This window comes from Tupaia chinensis, unplaced genomic scaffold (genome assembly GCF_000334495.1).
Source record: "Tupaia chinensis unplaced genomic scaffold, TupChi_1.0 Scaffold139935_1, whole genome shotgun sequence".
NCBI classification, from domain to species: Eukaryota; Metazoa; Chordata; class Mammalia; order Scandentia; family Tupaiidae; genus Tupaia; species Tupaia belangeri.
This window is the reverse complement of record NW_006199814.1, coordinates 1,727,468-1,740,685: the sequence shown is the minus strand read 5'-3', so window position 1 is coordinate 1,740,685 and position 13,218 is coordinate 1,727,468. Positions and strand designations below refer to the sequence as shown.

Below are 13,218 nucleotides of genomic sequence, written 5' to 3'. Positions count from 1 at the left end.
ACTCTTTCAGTTCTTCTATAGGCTATGAAATTATAATGTCATCAGAAAAGTCGCAATGCATTTTTGCATAGAAAAATACATTGTGACTTTTCTGATGACCCAATAATTGTTCAATAATATGTTATACTAAACCTTTCTTTCTTTCTTTTTTCAAACTTAGGTTCTGCATGTTGTCTCAACACCACCCCATTTCCCTTCCTCTTCCCACCACCCATCCTCTGTGTCATCTTTGTCTCTTTTGTTATTTTCTATTTAGGTATTTTTAATTTCTTCTTATATTTGTCATCCTAATGAATGTGAAGTGCTATCTTGCCCTATTTTTTAAGTTAAAATTTATTAATTTCATGAAAGAGAAAGACAAGCACCTTCAACAAGATCTCACACCATGATCCATGCTCCACATACCCCATACCCCCAACGTTTCCCAGCCAGCTAGAATAACAAGCATGTGTATGTGTCGGATGTGTATAGGTGAGCCCAAGAACTGAACTCTGATTTTGCATTTGGCTTCAAGCAGAGTGTTGAACTACCATTGTACATTGTAACTGGGCCTCATTGTAGTTTTAACATGCATTTCCTTGATGACTAGTGATTAGTAACAGATTAGTGAGCACTTGTTCATGTTCTTACTGCCATTTTTATATCTTCTTTGGAGGAATGTATATTCACATATTTTGCCCATTTTTAGTCAGGTGGTTGTCACTGTTGAATTTTTGACATCCTGTATATATTCTGGATATTAATCCCTTATCAAATATATGATTTTCAAGTAATTTTTCATTCTAAAGATTGTCTTTTACTTGGCTGATATTGTCTTTTGACACAAATATTTCAAATTTTCATAATGTCACCTTTTCTATTTTCTCTTACTTATGCCTTTGGTGTTATATCTAAGAAATTATTGTTAAGTCCATAATCAAAACTTTTGTCATATGTTTTCTTCTAGGAGTATTATACATTTGGGTCTTTCATGTAGTTTTAACTATTTTGAGTTAATTTTTTCCATATAGCATTAGCTAAAGGTCCAACGTCATTCTTTTGCATGTGGATATCTAGATATTTAGTTTTCACAGTAATATTTATTGAAAAGAATATCTTTTCCCCATTGAATGGTCATGGGACCTTTGCCAAAAATCATTTAGGCATAAACAGATGATCTTCTCAGGTTTTTTCTTAGCCCGTATCTTTCCCTGGGCATGTATAGTTAACTTTCTCACTTCCTGTCTACATGCAGTTGTTTGAACGTCCTAGTCTTTATGTCAAAAAGGGTAAAGAGAAATGAAGAGGGCAGGAAAAAGTGCTCTAGACCACTAAATATCTCAGAAGTCATTTCAGGCTTACAATAATGTGTGGAGGTACAACAGCATTGGTTGTCTGCCACTTCGTATCTCCAATCAGAGGGAGAAATAAAAGAACAGATCTTGTAATAATTGTACAAAAGGGTCCTTGTTGCCAATCCTGGCTCTCTAAAAGTGTGTACAGGTTGCTGCAGAAACACATGCCTAGCTGCCTGTCATGGGAAGCTGTGCTAAGCTGAAATTAACTGCAATGTTCTGTCCATACTCTCCCCCAGAAAGTTGTAAGCCTTCAAAATATTCTGGATTTCCAAAGTTACTACATCAAATAGAATCTGCCAGCACAGTTGTTGTCTAATGAGGAAACAGATACCTGATGCTTCCTACTTTGCCATCTTCCCAGAACCCTATAGCAATAGAACTTCTAAAAGATACATGCTTACTGGTCAGAATAGATTTTCCATATTTAACTTTTTTCAAGTTTATATTCATTTTATTTTTTGTCTTTTCTTTTAAAGGTTTTTGCCATAGGGCATTTGCGCCCATTAGAGGCAAAGAAAAGGAAAGTGAGAAAACATCCCCAAGGGAGGATGGCCACGCTGTAATCCCTTGATTTGGGGCAAGCACAGACACGTGCCTGGCCTGATTTTCAAGGCACTAGGTCTGGGACTCACACAGCAGTGAGCCATGTAAGAGTCCAACACATTAACTATCATGCCACCTGCTGGCCCTCTCCCCACCTTAACCATCATGCCACCTGCAGGCCCTCTCCCAAAATGTAACTTTTACATCTTGTTTTCTCTAGACTCTGGGATATTGAGGTAACTTCATTTTCTATTATTTCCTTATATTTGTATATTTGGGCAACTATAAGGAGTCTTCAGAACATTCATGGGATATTAATATTATGGAAAAATGCATAGATTTCTAAATATTTTACACCAAAATAAACTTTTACTTTAATTCTATTCCTTATGAAGTTTTTGAAATACTCTTGTGTGCTTTGATTTCTAGATACTCTTACTTATTTTCTAGATATTCACTCTTACAGGAGTCTAAGCTTATTTTATACATACAAAATTTAGTCAGATCTTTCTGAAGATATTAATAACATTCAAAACTTTCACTTACATTTCCTATTTCCTTTTAAGTCATTTATTCTGTTTGTTAATTTTTATTATCTCTGTTGAATTCTTAATTTTTCTTAATGGATTATAGTCCTTGTTTGGCTATTCATATTTGTCAATATGAATTAACTCAATTAGTTAGTGTATAGTTAGCATGGGTTTCTTTTGATGTTCCATTTCTCTAAGGCAGGTGGTGGTCTTCACTTGAAGAAGAAATGGAGGAAAAATTGATGCAAATTAGGTTCCTTATTATCTTGCATTTTTTTTCCTGGAGTGCTAAAACCAATAAGAGAGGTTATAGTTTTTTGGCAAGATTGTTCCATTTCTTTAGCAATCAGTCCTTTGGCTTAGATTGGGACTGGGGAGGATGAGTTAAAAGTCACTATTAATTCTATATTTGGAAAGACTTGCAATTCAATTAGCTGTTACATAGCTAGTTCTTTAATTAATTACTTTCTTCCTAATCTCGCCTGTTAGACCTGCTGCCAAGAGGATATAGAAACTCTATGTAGTTCTGTCAGAAAGAAGGGCAATTTCTACTACAAGTTGTGGGCTGCTGCCAGTTCCATTCTGGCTCATCTGTCAAAAGAATATTAGCTGCTTCTGCCTTCAAGGAACATGTTCAGACTACTGGTCTATTCATGAACACTCCCATCCTGAGTAATTTTTTCTTCTAGTTAATGGAATCCCCACTCCACTGTGGAATGGATGAGGGAGGAAAGGGGTAAATATACATTCTATTTATTCCATTTTCAACTGAATTTTATTCCACTCTTTTTTTTTCAGCAAAGTTAAAAGGAACATCTTTTTACCAAAGTGGCATAAAAGGATGACCAGGGTTTATTATCCAAAACCAGGACACTTTACTGACAATGAGCTGTAGTAATACTTATGCCTAGCTAACATGCATACTCCAAGACTGATCTGGACAAACCAGGATGCATACCTGTATGATATATGTAAGTACATGCTAACTAGGTGCAGGGTAAGTGGCAAAGAGACTTAAATCCAATAGAAAAATAATGAGAAGAAAAATGTGTATTCTGTGAGGAGACATAAAATAATTAATAGCTTGGGCCCAATGCAACCAGGATATTTTATTAGTAACGAAGTCATAATCAAGTAGAGTTGCTTAGAGAACAGGTTAGAGAACATTTTTTTTTTTTTTCCTATCTTAGAGGACAGCAGATACTTTTCTGGATACTATGCCTCAAGAGTCATAATAGTATGTCAGTTCAGTGGATTGGGGTTATGATTAGGGTAGTGATTCTCAACTGTGGTGAATATGTGCTCCTCTCCTCCATCTCGCTACATTTCCCGTGGGTCCACACATAGCACATTTGGCAATGTCAGGAGACATATTTGGCTGTCAACAATAGCAGATACTGCTGGCATGTATGGGTAGAGACCAAGGATGTTGCTAAGCGACCTAGAATGCACAAAATAGCCCCTACAATACAATGACGTTTTTAGCCCAACACATCAGTAATACTGAGGTTGAGAAACCCTGGCTTAGGATTAGACAACCACCTAGATAGTTTTTTTTTTAATTTTTATTTATTCATTCATTTATTTTAATTTGACTAGAGAGGGACAGAGAAAGAGGGAGAGAAAGTGGGAAAGCAAGCCACCAGGTCCAGGACTTGAACCATGATCGGCCATGTGGGAGTGTCCAGCACCTTAACCGCCACATCACCTGCTGGTCCCACCACCTAGATAGTTTTAAGAAAGCATTGAGCACATCACTTGGAGATAACTAGTAATTAATTGTAGTTTTCTCTTCCATGGCTTCCTTCTGATATTTCGATGCATTGGGTAATGTCTCCAAATATAGAAGCTGATGGCAGCTTTCTGAAATAACCAAGAAGAGATTTTACTCAGACTTTTAAGTGGGAACTCAAGCTAATAGAAGTGTGATATTTTCTGGAAATCATGATTCTCTTATGCTTTAGGCATCTCCAAACAAGAGTTACATATGCAAACATACTCCACATGACAAGAAAGTAATTTTCAAGATTGTTTTGAAACCTTGTCAAGTCCTTTGTTTCTATAAAATTATGACTTCTAAGTAAATTAATATATTAATTTTAACTTAAAAATTAGCCACAAGGGACCAGCAGTTGGCATTGTGGTTAAGGTACTGGACTTCCACATAGCTGACTATGGATTGAGTCCTGGAACTGGTGGCTTGCTTTCTCACTTTTTCTCTCTCCCTCTCCCCCCATCTCTTTCTGGTCAAATTTCAATAATAATAATAATAAATAAATAAATAAATAAATAAATAAATAAAATCATTGTTTTTCAAAAATCAGTTGTGATATTTCTAGTAGAGATATCTACAAAGTGGATGATACAACTTCTGAAAATTAGAAGTTGCTTTTTTATAGCTAAATATTAGAATAAATCATTATCCATTCAGTAGAGTCAATTTACCAAGTTATTATTAATAATCCTAACAATTTAAAGTAAGGCATTCAGTCTATGCCAACTAAATGTTAAAGAATTTAGAATTAGTTATGAAGGGAAGAACAGTAGTGATCTCCTTTACCATTTCTGACCTTTTGGGAAATTGTTGGGTTCTTAACTGCCAACACAGAAGTTAAGAAAAAGCAAGGAGCTGGGACCAGCAGTTAGCATACTGGCTAAGTCGTTGGACTCCCACATAGTCGACTGTGGTTCGTGTCCCAGACCCGGTGGCTTAAAATTCACCCCGGGTGCGTGTGTGTGTGTGCCCAAGATCCCAAAAGGAGAATGGAGGAGAGGGGACTGCGGCATAGCCATCCCCCCTGGGGGGTGATTTCTCGCTTCCTGTCTCTCTGTCTCTTTCTGTCTGTCTGGCAAGCACACGTGCCCTATAGCAAAAACCTCTAAAAAAAAAAAAGAAAAAGCAAGGAGCATTGGTGTAAACAGAATGGCAGGAAAAATAATGAATATAATAATGAAAGATGAAGTAAGACGGTAACTAGAACATGAAATGGGCAGTTCTGAGAGTGTATGCAACAGAAAGACATTACTTATGTGGTTTATTCATGACTTTTGCAAGATTTATTGGCAGAAATTATAGGAGAAGGAAATATTTTTTATATTACTCATTTTTCAGACAATGAAAAATTGTGAGTTCCAAAGCTGTTTATGCTAACCTCCTTGTGGGGAGAGAGAAGGCAGATAACTGTGTTTTAAATTAAAAACACAAGTCATAATTTAATCTTCCTTGATAACAGTGGTACATCACTTTATCTTATCTTGCACCGTGCTATAATGCAGAGCACAAGTCTGCACCTACTTTCCATTTTTATGCTTTTCCTTTGCTATCAAGTTGTCAGGTCTCCAATCTGTCCAGTGCTGCCAGAATGCCCGCTTCTAATTTGTTTCTAATCTCTTTTGGGCTTGGAAAAAAAGATAACTGAGCTTGCTAAGAGTCCTATGTAAGATACATCAGATTCAAGGCATCAAAAATTAGAATAAGGGCCTAGGCTTAGTTTCTCAGCTTCTCACAGTCATTCTGTGCATAGTAACCTTGTGTTTCTTATACCGTGTTTAGGGTTATTTTGAAGCTGTGCAAAATCTGACTCCTTAACAAATGAGCAAACAACCATGGCTGTCCTCAGGTCAGTTGTTCCATTTCTTTGAAGGTCTCCAACTTGTTTTAGTTTGTTTGACTTTTTTTGTGGCTGGAAGACATATGTACTCACTGGAGAGAGAGAGAGACAGAAAAGGGGAAAATAATCCCCAAATAGGGGATGGTCATACTATAATAATTTCTTCTCCATTTCTCCATCCTTTTTGGGATTTGGGGTACACATGTACATCTGCCTGGCATGTTTTCTAAGATTCTAGGGCCAGTATTCAAACCCCACTCAGTCATGTGGGATCCAACTTCCTTAACCACTAGGCCAAAAGGCTGGCCCTCTCTAACTAACTTGGATTTTAGCATGGGAGTGAAAAGTCAAGGTCACAATTTAATCTACAAAAGGTAAGGCCTGCAATTCTTAGCTTCTCCATAGGTAGTCCTATGACTGATCACCATTTTTCTTGCTTCTCTCTCCTGCTCACCATAGCTGCTCACTCTGAGCATGGAAACCCTCCAGGACTCAAGAAAAGAATAGCTAACAGCTGAGTGGTAGCAGCATAGAAAGGGAATCACTAGAGGTAGCACAGCAATTTTGATACCAAAATAATATTTTAATATTAATTTGAAGGGACAGCAGGTGACATGGTGGTTAAAAGTACTGAACTCCCACATGGCCTACCACAGTTTGAGTCCTGGACCTGGTGGCTTGCTTTCTCACTTTCCTTCTCTCCCCCCTCCACCCCCACCCTGGTCAATTTTAAATAAATAAATAAATAAATAAATAAATAAATAAATAAATAATAAAAAAATTGATTGAAAAAACATTAATTTGAATTGACTGAGGAGCAAAACAGGTAAAAAGGGAACGTTTTGTGAGTAGGTCATATTTTACTGGCTGCCCTCAATTACTAGAGTAGAGTCTTTGCTAAGGAAATGATCTTTAAAAGACCTGGTTTATGATCGAGATGGGAACAGAACAAATTACTTACAGAAGGAAAAAATGTATGGAGGATAATCCTAGTACTCCATGCTGGAGAAATAGATTGTGGTTATCTCCATTAGGTGTTTAGGGAAGATTTTTCATGAGAAATAAACAAAACTCACTTGAGGAAATCTTAAATATGGACCTTAACAAGCACGTGACATAGTAGATCATGTGTGATATATGTGTCCGACAAACAAGCATACCTTTCTTGCCAAGATGGCCACAGGATCTGCTGTTTGGGACTGCACACCCCAGAGCATCTTCCAGCCGGTGCAGACACACTGACCGTATTCAGCCTACAAGGTCTCTGCTGCTTCCGCCAGGCAAAGTCAGTATCTTTTTAGTGAAAGGATAAGCCATTTACATCACCTCCAAAGGGTGTTTAAGAACTGGCATCATAATTATATTAATGGCCATCAGGTGTTGACTGGACATATGTAGTAAATCTAAGAAGGAACTTCAGGTCCAGAGTTCAGGAACAAGAACTCTGGGATCATAGAGTGTTAGTCCTGTTACTTGTCTATGCTGTAATTTAAGAGAAAAATTGCGTCTGATTATGCTGTACAAAAGTTGTAAAAGATGTCTTCCACAGTATTCTCTCTCAAGACCCTTTGTCAAAAATGTCAGTGCTACCAGCCCTCTGTAAGTGTACTTCAGGTAGGGCCAGCAGATGACATGGTGGTTAAGGCAACTGTATCCCACATGGTCAAGCATGTGGTTTGAGTCCTGGATTAGGCAGCTTGAAAAACATGCTGGCCACATGTGTGCGCATGCCCCAAATCCCAAGAGGATCATGGACTGCAGTGTGGTCATTCCCTCTTGAGGGTTGCTTTCTCACTTTCCCTCTACCTCTCTGTTGGTGTCTGGTGAGTACACATGCTTTATAAGAAAACTAAAGAACTGCAGGTGAATTGGAAAAACAGTTCCTTCTGAGGAAAGCAAACTGGAGTAGGAAATGTAAAAGCCCACAATGTATATTCTGTAGGAGAAATAATCGAACGCCATTGTATTCAGAATATCAGGGTGGCTATACTTCCAGGAGTCATTAACAAAGGTCTGAAGGTAGTCTCAGAGGCATTTGGCAGGAAAGGTAGAGTTTTTCCTTCAAAAATCAGCATTTGAGCCAATTCACTTAGAAGTTTGGAATATCTCCTTGGATTCACTGACAGTACCAAACTAGTCCAATAAGGAATTCTCCAAGTAGTGAATCACATCTGTTGGTTCTAATGCCTAAGACAAACCTTGGCCACCACAAGGATATTATAAAGAAATCGCCACAAGAGCATCTTTATATAGGCCCTGTAATAAATCTATCCCTTGCTATCCTGGTGGCAAGCTTGGCTCAGTTCAAATTTATTAAATGATATTTTAAGTGTTATCACTAAAAAACTAAAGAGTGGCTTTCTGAATTATCTTCAGTTTAGAATTTATTTTTGAATCTTAAAAGTTCCTAGTCATAAGACCCTGCCCTTGAAGAATCCAGAAACAGTACTAATTCTCAAGATGTATTGATTTATTATGTGATTAAAGAAAAATCCTGAAGAAATAATCATTGAGTAACAGATTTAATGGAATTAAAGGGATTAAAAAATTACAAAATTAAAAATGTTAAATTCTCTAAAGTTACCCATGTTACCGGTATTCACCTAACTTGACATGAATGCTACCTACTACAAAGGCCGGGCAAGAAGTTAATAACTTCAATTTATACCATGTCTTGACTTATAAGAGTAATAATTTCTCCACCCTTAAAAGTAATACTTTCTGTGGTTCTGAACTCAGAAATATCAAGGTCAGGGCTGCTATTTGGAAAGCACAACTTTTTTTTTTTTTTTTTTTTTGAGAAGATTTTGTTATAGGGTACATGTGTTCACCAGAAAGTCAGAGAGAGACAGAGACAGAAAGCAACCCCCCGGGGGCATGGCCAGGCCACAACCCCCTCTCCTCCATTCTCCTGTCAGGATCTTGGGTACACATGCACATGTCCCCAGCGTGAGTTTAAGCCACCAGGTTCGGGACTCGAGCTGTGGTTGACTATATGGGACTCCAACAACATAGCCATTATGCCAACTGCTGGTCCCAAGCACAACAACTCTTGATACCTGGTACTGGGCCATACCCCTATAACCAATGAAATCATAATCTCTGGTGGTAGTGGCAAGAGAAAGGACTGAATACTGAAATGCTCCTAAATTTTCCTAGGTGATTCTAATGTGCAACCAGCATGGAGAATCACTGGCAGTTGAACAGCACTATACTATACACAGTGATAGAAGTCATTAAAGTGAGGGCCAGCCAGTGGTGTGGTGGATTAAGACAACTCTACTGTTCGATCCTGGACCTGGCAGCTTGAAAAACATGCTGGGTACAAAATTCCAAGAGGAGAATGGAAGAGAAGGGATTATGGCATGGCCATCCATTCTCGGATATTTTTTCCCCCTCAATTTCTCTCTTGCTCTCTGTGCCTCTTCAGTAAGTGCACATACCCTATAGTAAACAACAACATGTTTAACAAAGTGAAATCTAATCCTTGCCTCCAAGAAATCTTTCTTGTGTGAATAATACAACTCTGCAGGTGGTGGCTTTATTTCAGAACACCAACCTGCCCATATCCTCTTCTCTGAAAGTCCTTCATCTACAGGCTTCTGTAGGAATTAGTTTAGGCAGACATTTTTACCACTTTGCCTCTGCTCTGCCATGCACACTGATTGAAAGGCAGGTTAGATATTTCAGCACAAGATGAGATGATCAAATCCCTTATAATTTGGTTTAAGATTGTAAATCTAATTTAGTTATTGGGGGGAAATTGAACGGGAAAATAAAATAAAATAAAATAACCTGAAATGATAAAGCAAGGAAATTTGGCAGACAGAAAGGAAAGAACATGAAAGTAGATATTCCTGGGAAAGAATCAGAGGGGAACTGTGTGATCCTGAGGGCTAGAGAAATCTGCCTTGGCTTCTAACAGGTTTCCAGTTCATATCAGGCAAATCTTATTCTTTGGACGCTGTAGGTTTACAATACATTTCCCTGATTTGGGCTGGCTGAGCAGATCTCAGCTCCTTGTACATAAAAACACCTTTAAACTTACATTTCTATTCTTACATACATGACTAGATTCACAGACAGAGTCTATGATCATTATCAGTGAGAGGGTAGTTATTTATTTATTTCCGGAGAGGTTTTTGCTATAGGGCACATGCGCTCACCGGAAAGACAGAGAGAGACAGAGAGACAGAAAGTGAGAAATCACCTCCCAGCGGGTATGGCCACGCCGCAATTCCTTCTCCTCCATTCTCCTCTCAGGAACCTGGGCACACACACACACGCCCCGCCTGAATTTAAGCTATGGGGTCTGAGACTCAGAACCACGGTTGACTACAATGGAGTGCAGCAACATAGCCATTACGCCAACTGCTGGTCCCAAGAGGATTGTTAGTAAATTTAAGAATTAACTATATTCAAAAGCATTATGGGAAATACTAGTTGCATACTGTGAGTTCTATAGACGTCTTACTATCACTAGAACAGGGTTCTAAGCATTACAAAATATTTTCAATTCAATCACATTCCCATCAACCATCTGTGGTGTGAAGCCACAGACCAGGGGGGCACCTGGCCAATATGCATGAGCACACAAGCGAGGGGAGCCTGTCCCCTACAAAGGCTCCAGAGTTTGATTCTCACCCCAGCTCACTTCTAGTGACCTTGGCGATGATATTCAGTAGATACTGAGTGTTTTCTATGCGTACTAAACCCAGGCCTTAAGTTAGAGACATCCCACACTGGATGAGATCTTAGAGGTTTTACTAATGAAGAAATTAAGGTGGGTAATTGTTAAGTTTAAGGGGGATGCTGAATTTGCTTTTTTGTAACACACACACACACATATAGTTTTTTGTTTGTTTTTTTCCCAACTGATAACTCAGTCATTTAGCTTAAATGGCTTTTAAAAGTCCTACATTCTTTTTCCTTAGGATGCGGCAGCAACAGCCCTGCAAAATCAGCCTGCCCGATATGTCAAGCTGTGTTTGTATATATTTCAGCGTATCCAAGCGAGGGCTTTTTAACTTTCCATGCTACGGACGAAGCTGTACTTTCCTGAATGGCGGCCAGGAAAAAACTTGGAGAGTTGGCAGGAAGACTGTGGGAAGCCTGGTGAAACACCAGGCAGAGATCTGGAGCAGAGGCTTTCTACAAAGGCAGAGGAGCGAAACTCCCTTTGTTTAGCTCCACAAACTAGTACAAATGGAGCCCCCAGATTGCAATCAGGCTCTATTGTATAAACCTGGGGCTTCCATGCCATACAACATTTTTTTGGCACTGAGTACCTTATTATTTCTCAGCTGGAAAACCAATTAGCATTCTTTTTATATCTGGGTGTTAATACTTGGACCTTAGAGCCATTTTTGGCCACCGGCCCACATGGCCATAGTCTCTTGGGCAATGCCTGACAAATTAAGATAAAACCGTTACTTCATGTTTTCCTGCAAAAAGAAAACAAAAACTGTTTCCTGCCCTTATTAATTGGATGAAGTCAATTTCCACGTTTAACAAATAAAAAGGTAGGCATAATCAGGGTGTCGACCTGTGTCTCTTATCTCTCCCCTAGCTGGTTCCTCTGCAGGAATGTGAAGGAGCAAGACCTGTGGGGTCTGACTAAGCTTTCCTTCTGAAAAAATAAAAACCTTCACAGTTAAGAGAGGCCTCTGTCAAGTAGACGGGCTTCCACCACCGCAAGGTCAGCCTTTAACCTCTGTGGCATTTCTGCCTTACAAGTTTGAGCGATGTGATTTACCTGGGGGAAAGAACTGTTAGGAGATTCCAACCCTGACAAGCGGATTAGTCATAACAGTGAAGGAGCCACTACCCAGTTTGAAAGGAATAAACAGAGCCAAATATTTCTCTATCTCGAAAGCAAAGTTCACACTCGGGGAATGTCGTTGGTGATTAGAGAAAGCCGTATCTGGGCTGCTGTCTCAGAGCATTTGAGTGTGTGGGGAAAAGGACGAAAGGAGGTTGGAATTGCTGTGGGAGGGGCCGCTCCTGTAAAGTATTCCCTTATGGTAAACAACCCTTGCCATGGCAACACAATGCCACAAATCAGAGGAATGCAGCCCTCCAGTGAGCAGACCACAACTTGGGAACATCTCCAGGATGATGTAAAATATTTAGAAGGGAAGTGGTAAAACAAACAGAAAGAAAACACAGCAATATGACTGCAGTTGGAAGACAGAAAATATGTCAGACACAAAAAATACTTTGGGTGTAGTTACAACAGCGTTTGCGTGTTCTCGGTACTGAATGTACATCTCTTTGCTAGCAATGGCCTGAGGGGTTTCGGCTCCCCTTCAAGACCTTCTTTGTAAATAGTGGGTGGTGGCATCCTAAAAAGAAATGAAAAAGTCCATTTGAAAGACTTCTTTAAAGAATTTGTACAGAACATTTTCTTTGCAACAAAATCTATTCAGGAGCTACATTATTTAACAAGGGGCCTGTGTTCTGAGTCACACGGAAATTTATTTTCCAGGGTTTTTTTTTTTCTTGCTGTGTTTGCTATAGAGAAAATGTTCATCTGTAATAACATGACTAGAAAAGGTCCAATCATGGACAGGAAAAGAAGAGTTAAACTTGAGTTTCTAGGTGCCCCAAATCACCCATTTCCCTGTGCTTAGGGTGGCCACGCACTCCAATTTGTCAGAATAGTCTCACTTTACCCCAGTTTTCTGGGTTTAGTTACTATTAATATTCCTTTTACTTACAAAAGTGTTCTGGTTTGTAGAGAAAATAATTTGGTGACCCTATTTACGCAAAGAACCCGAGGAGATCCTGTGTACTCCCAGCCTGAGTCTCTGTAAAAAGCAATTATCAAAGAGGAAAGGATGAGTTGGTCCCCTCATGGTTAAGGAACCTGATCCTACATGGCCAACACTGTAATTCAAATTCTGGTCCTGGCAACCTGAAAAATACACTGGCTTATGTGCATGCATGCCCCAAATCTTGACAGGATGGAGAAATGGAGTGGAAGGGATTGGAGCATAGCCCTGCCCCACTGGGGTACTGCACTCTCTACAACTGCCTGTCAAGTGTGAATGCCCTCTAGTGATAAAAAAAAAATAAAGAAGAAAGAAAGAAAGAAAGAAAGAAAGAAAGAAAGAAAGGAAGGAAGGAAGGAAGGAAGGAAGGAAGGAAGGAAGGAAGGGAGAGAGAGGAGAGGAGAGGAAGAGAAGAGAAGAGAAG

The 13,218-nt window shown here is 39.1% G+C and overlaps 1 long non-coding RNA gene across 1 annotated transcript in view; it reads left to right on the top strand.

Moving 5' to 3' along the window:
• The window catches only part of LOC114004747 (uncharacterized), a 14,448-nt gene extending 3,021 nt beyond the window's left edge, over positions 1 to 11,427 (top strand). Inside the window, exons 2-4 of the long non-coding RNA XR_003546817.1 lie at positions 3,209 to 3,381; positions 5,964 to 6,030; positions 10,956 to 11,427. This is a non-coding gene — a long non-coding RNA (uncharacterized LOC114004747). The remainder of the gene's footprint in view (positions 1 to 3,208; positions 3,382 to 5,963; positions 6,031 to 10,955) is intronic.
• The last annotated feature ends 1,791 nt before the right edge of the window (positions 11,428 to 13,218 follow it).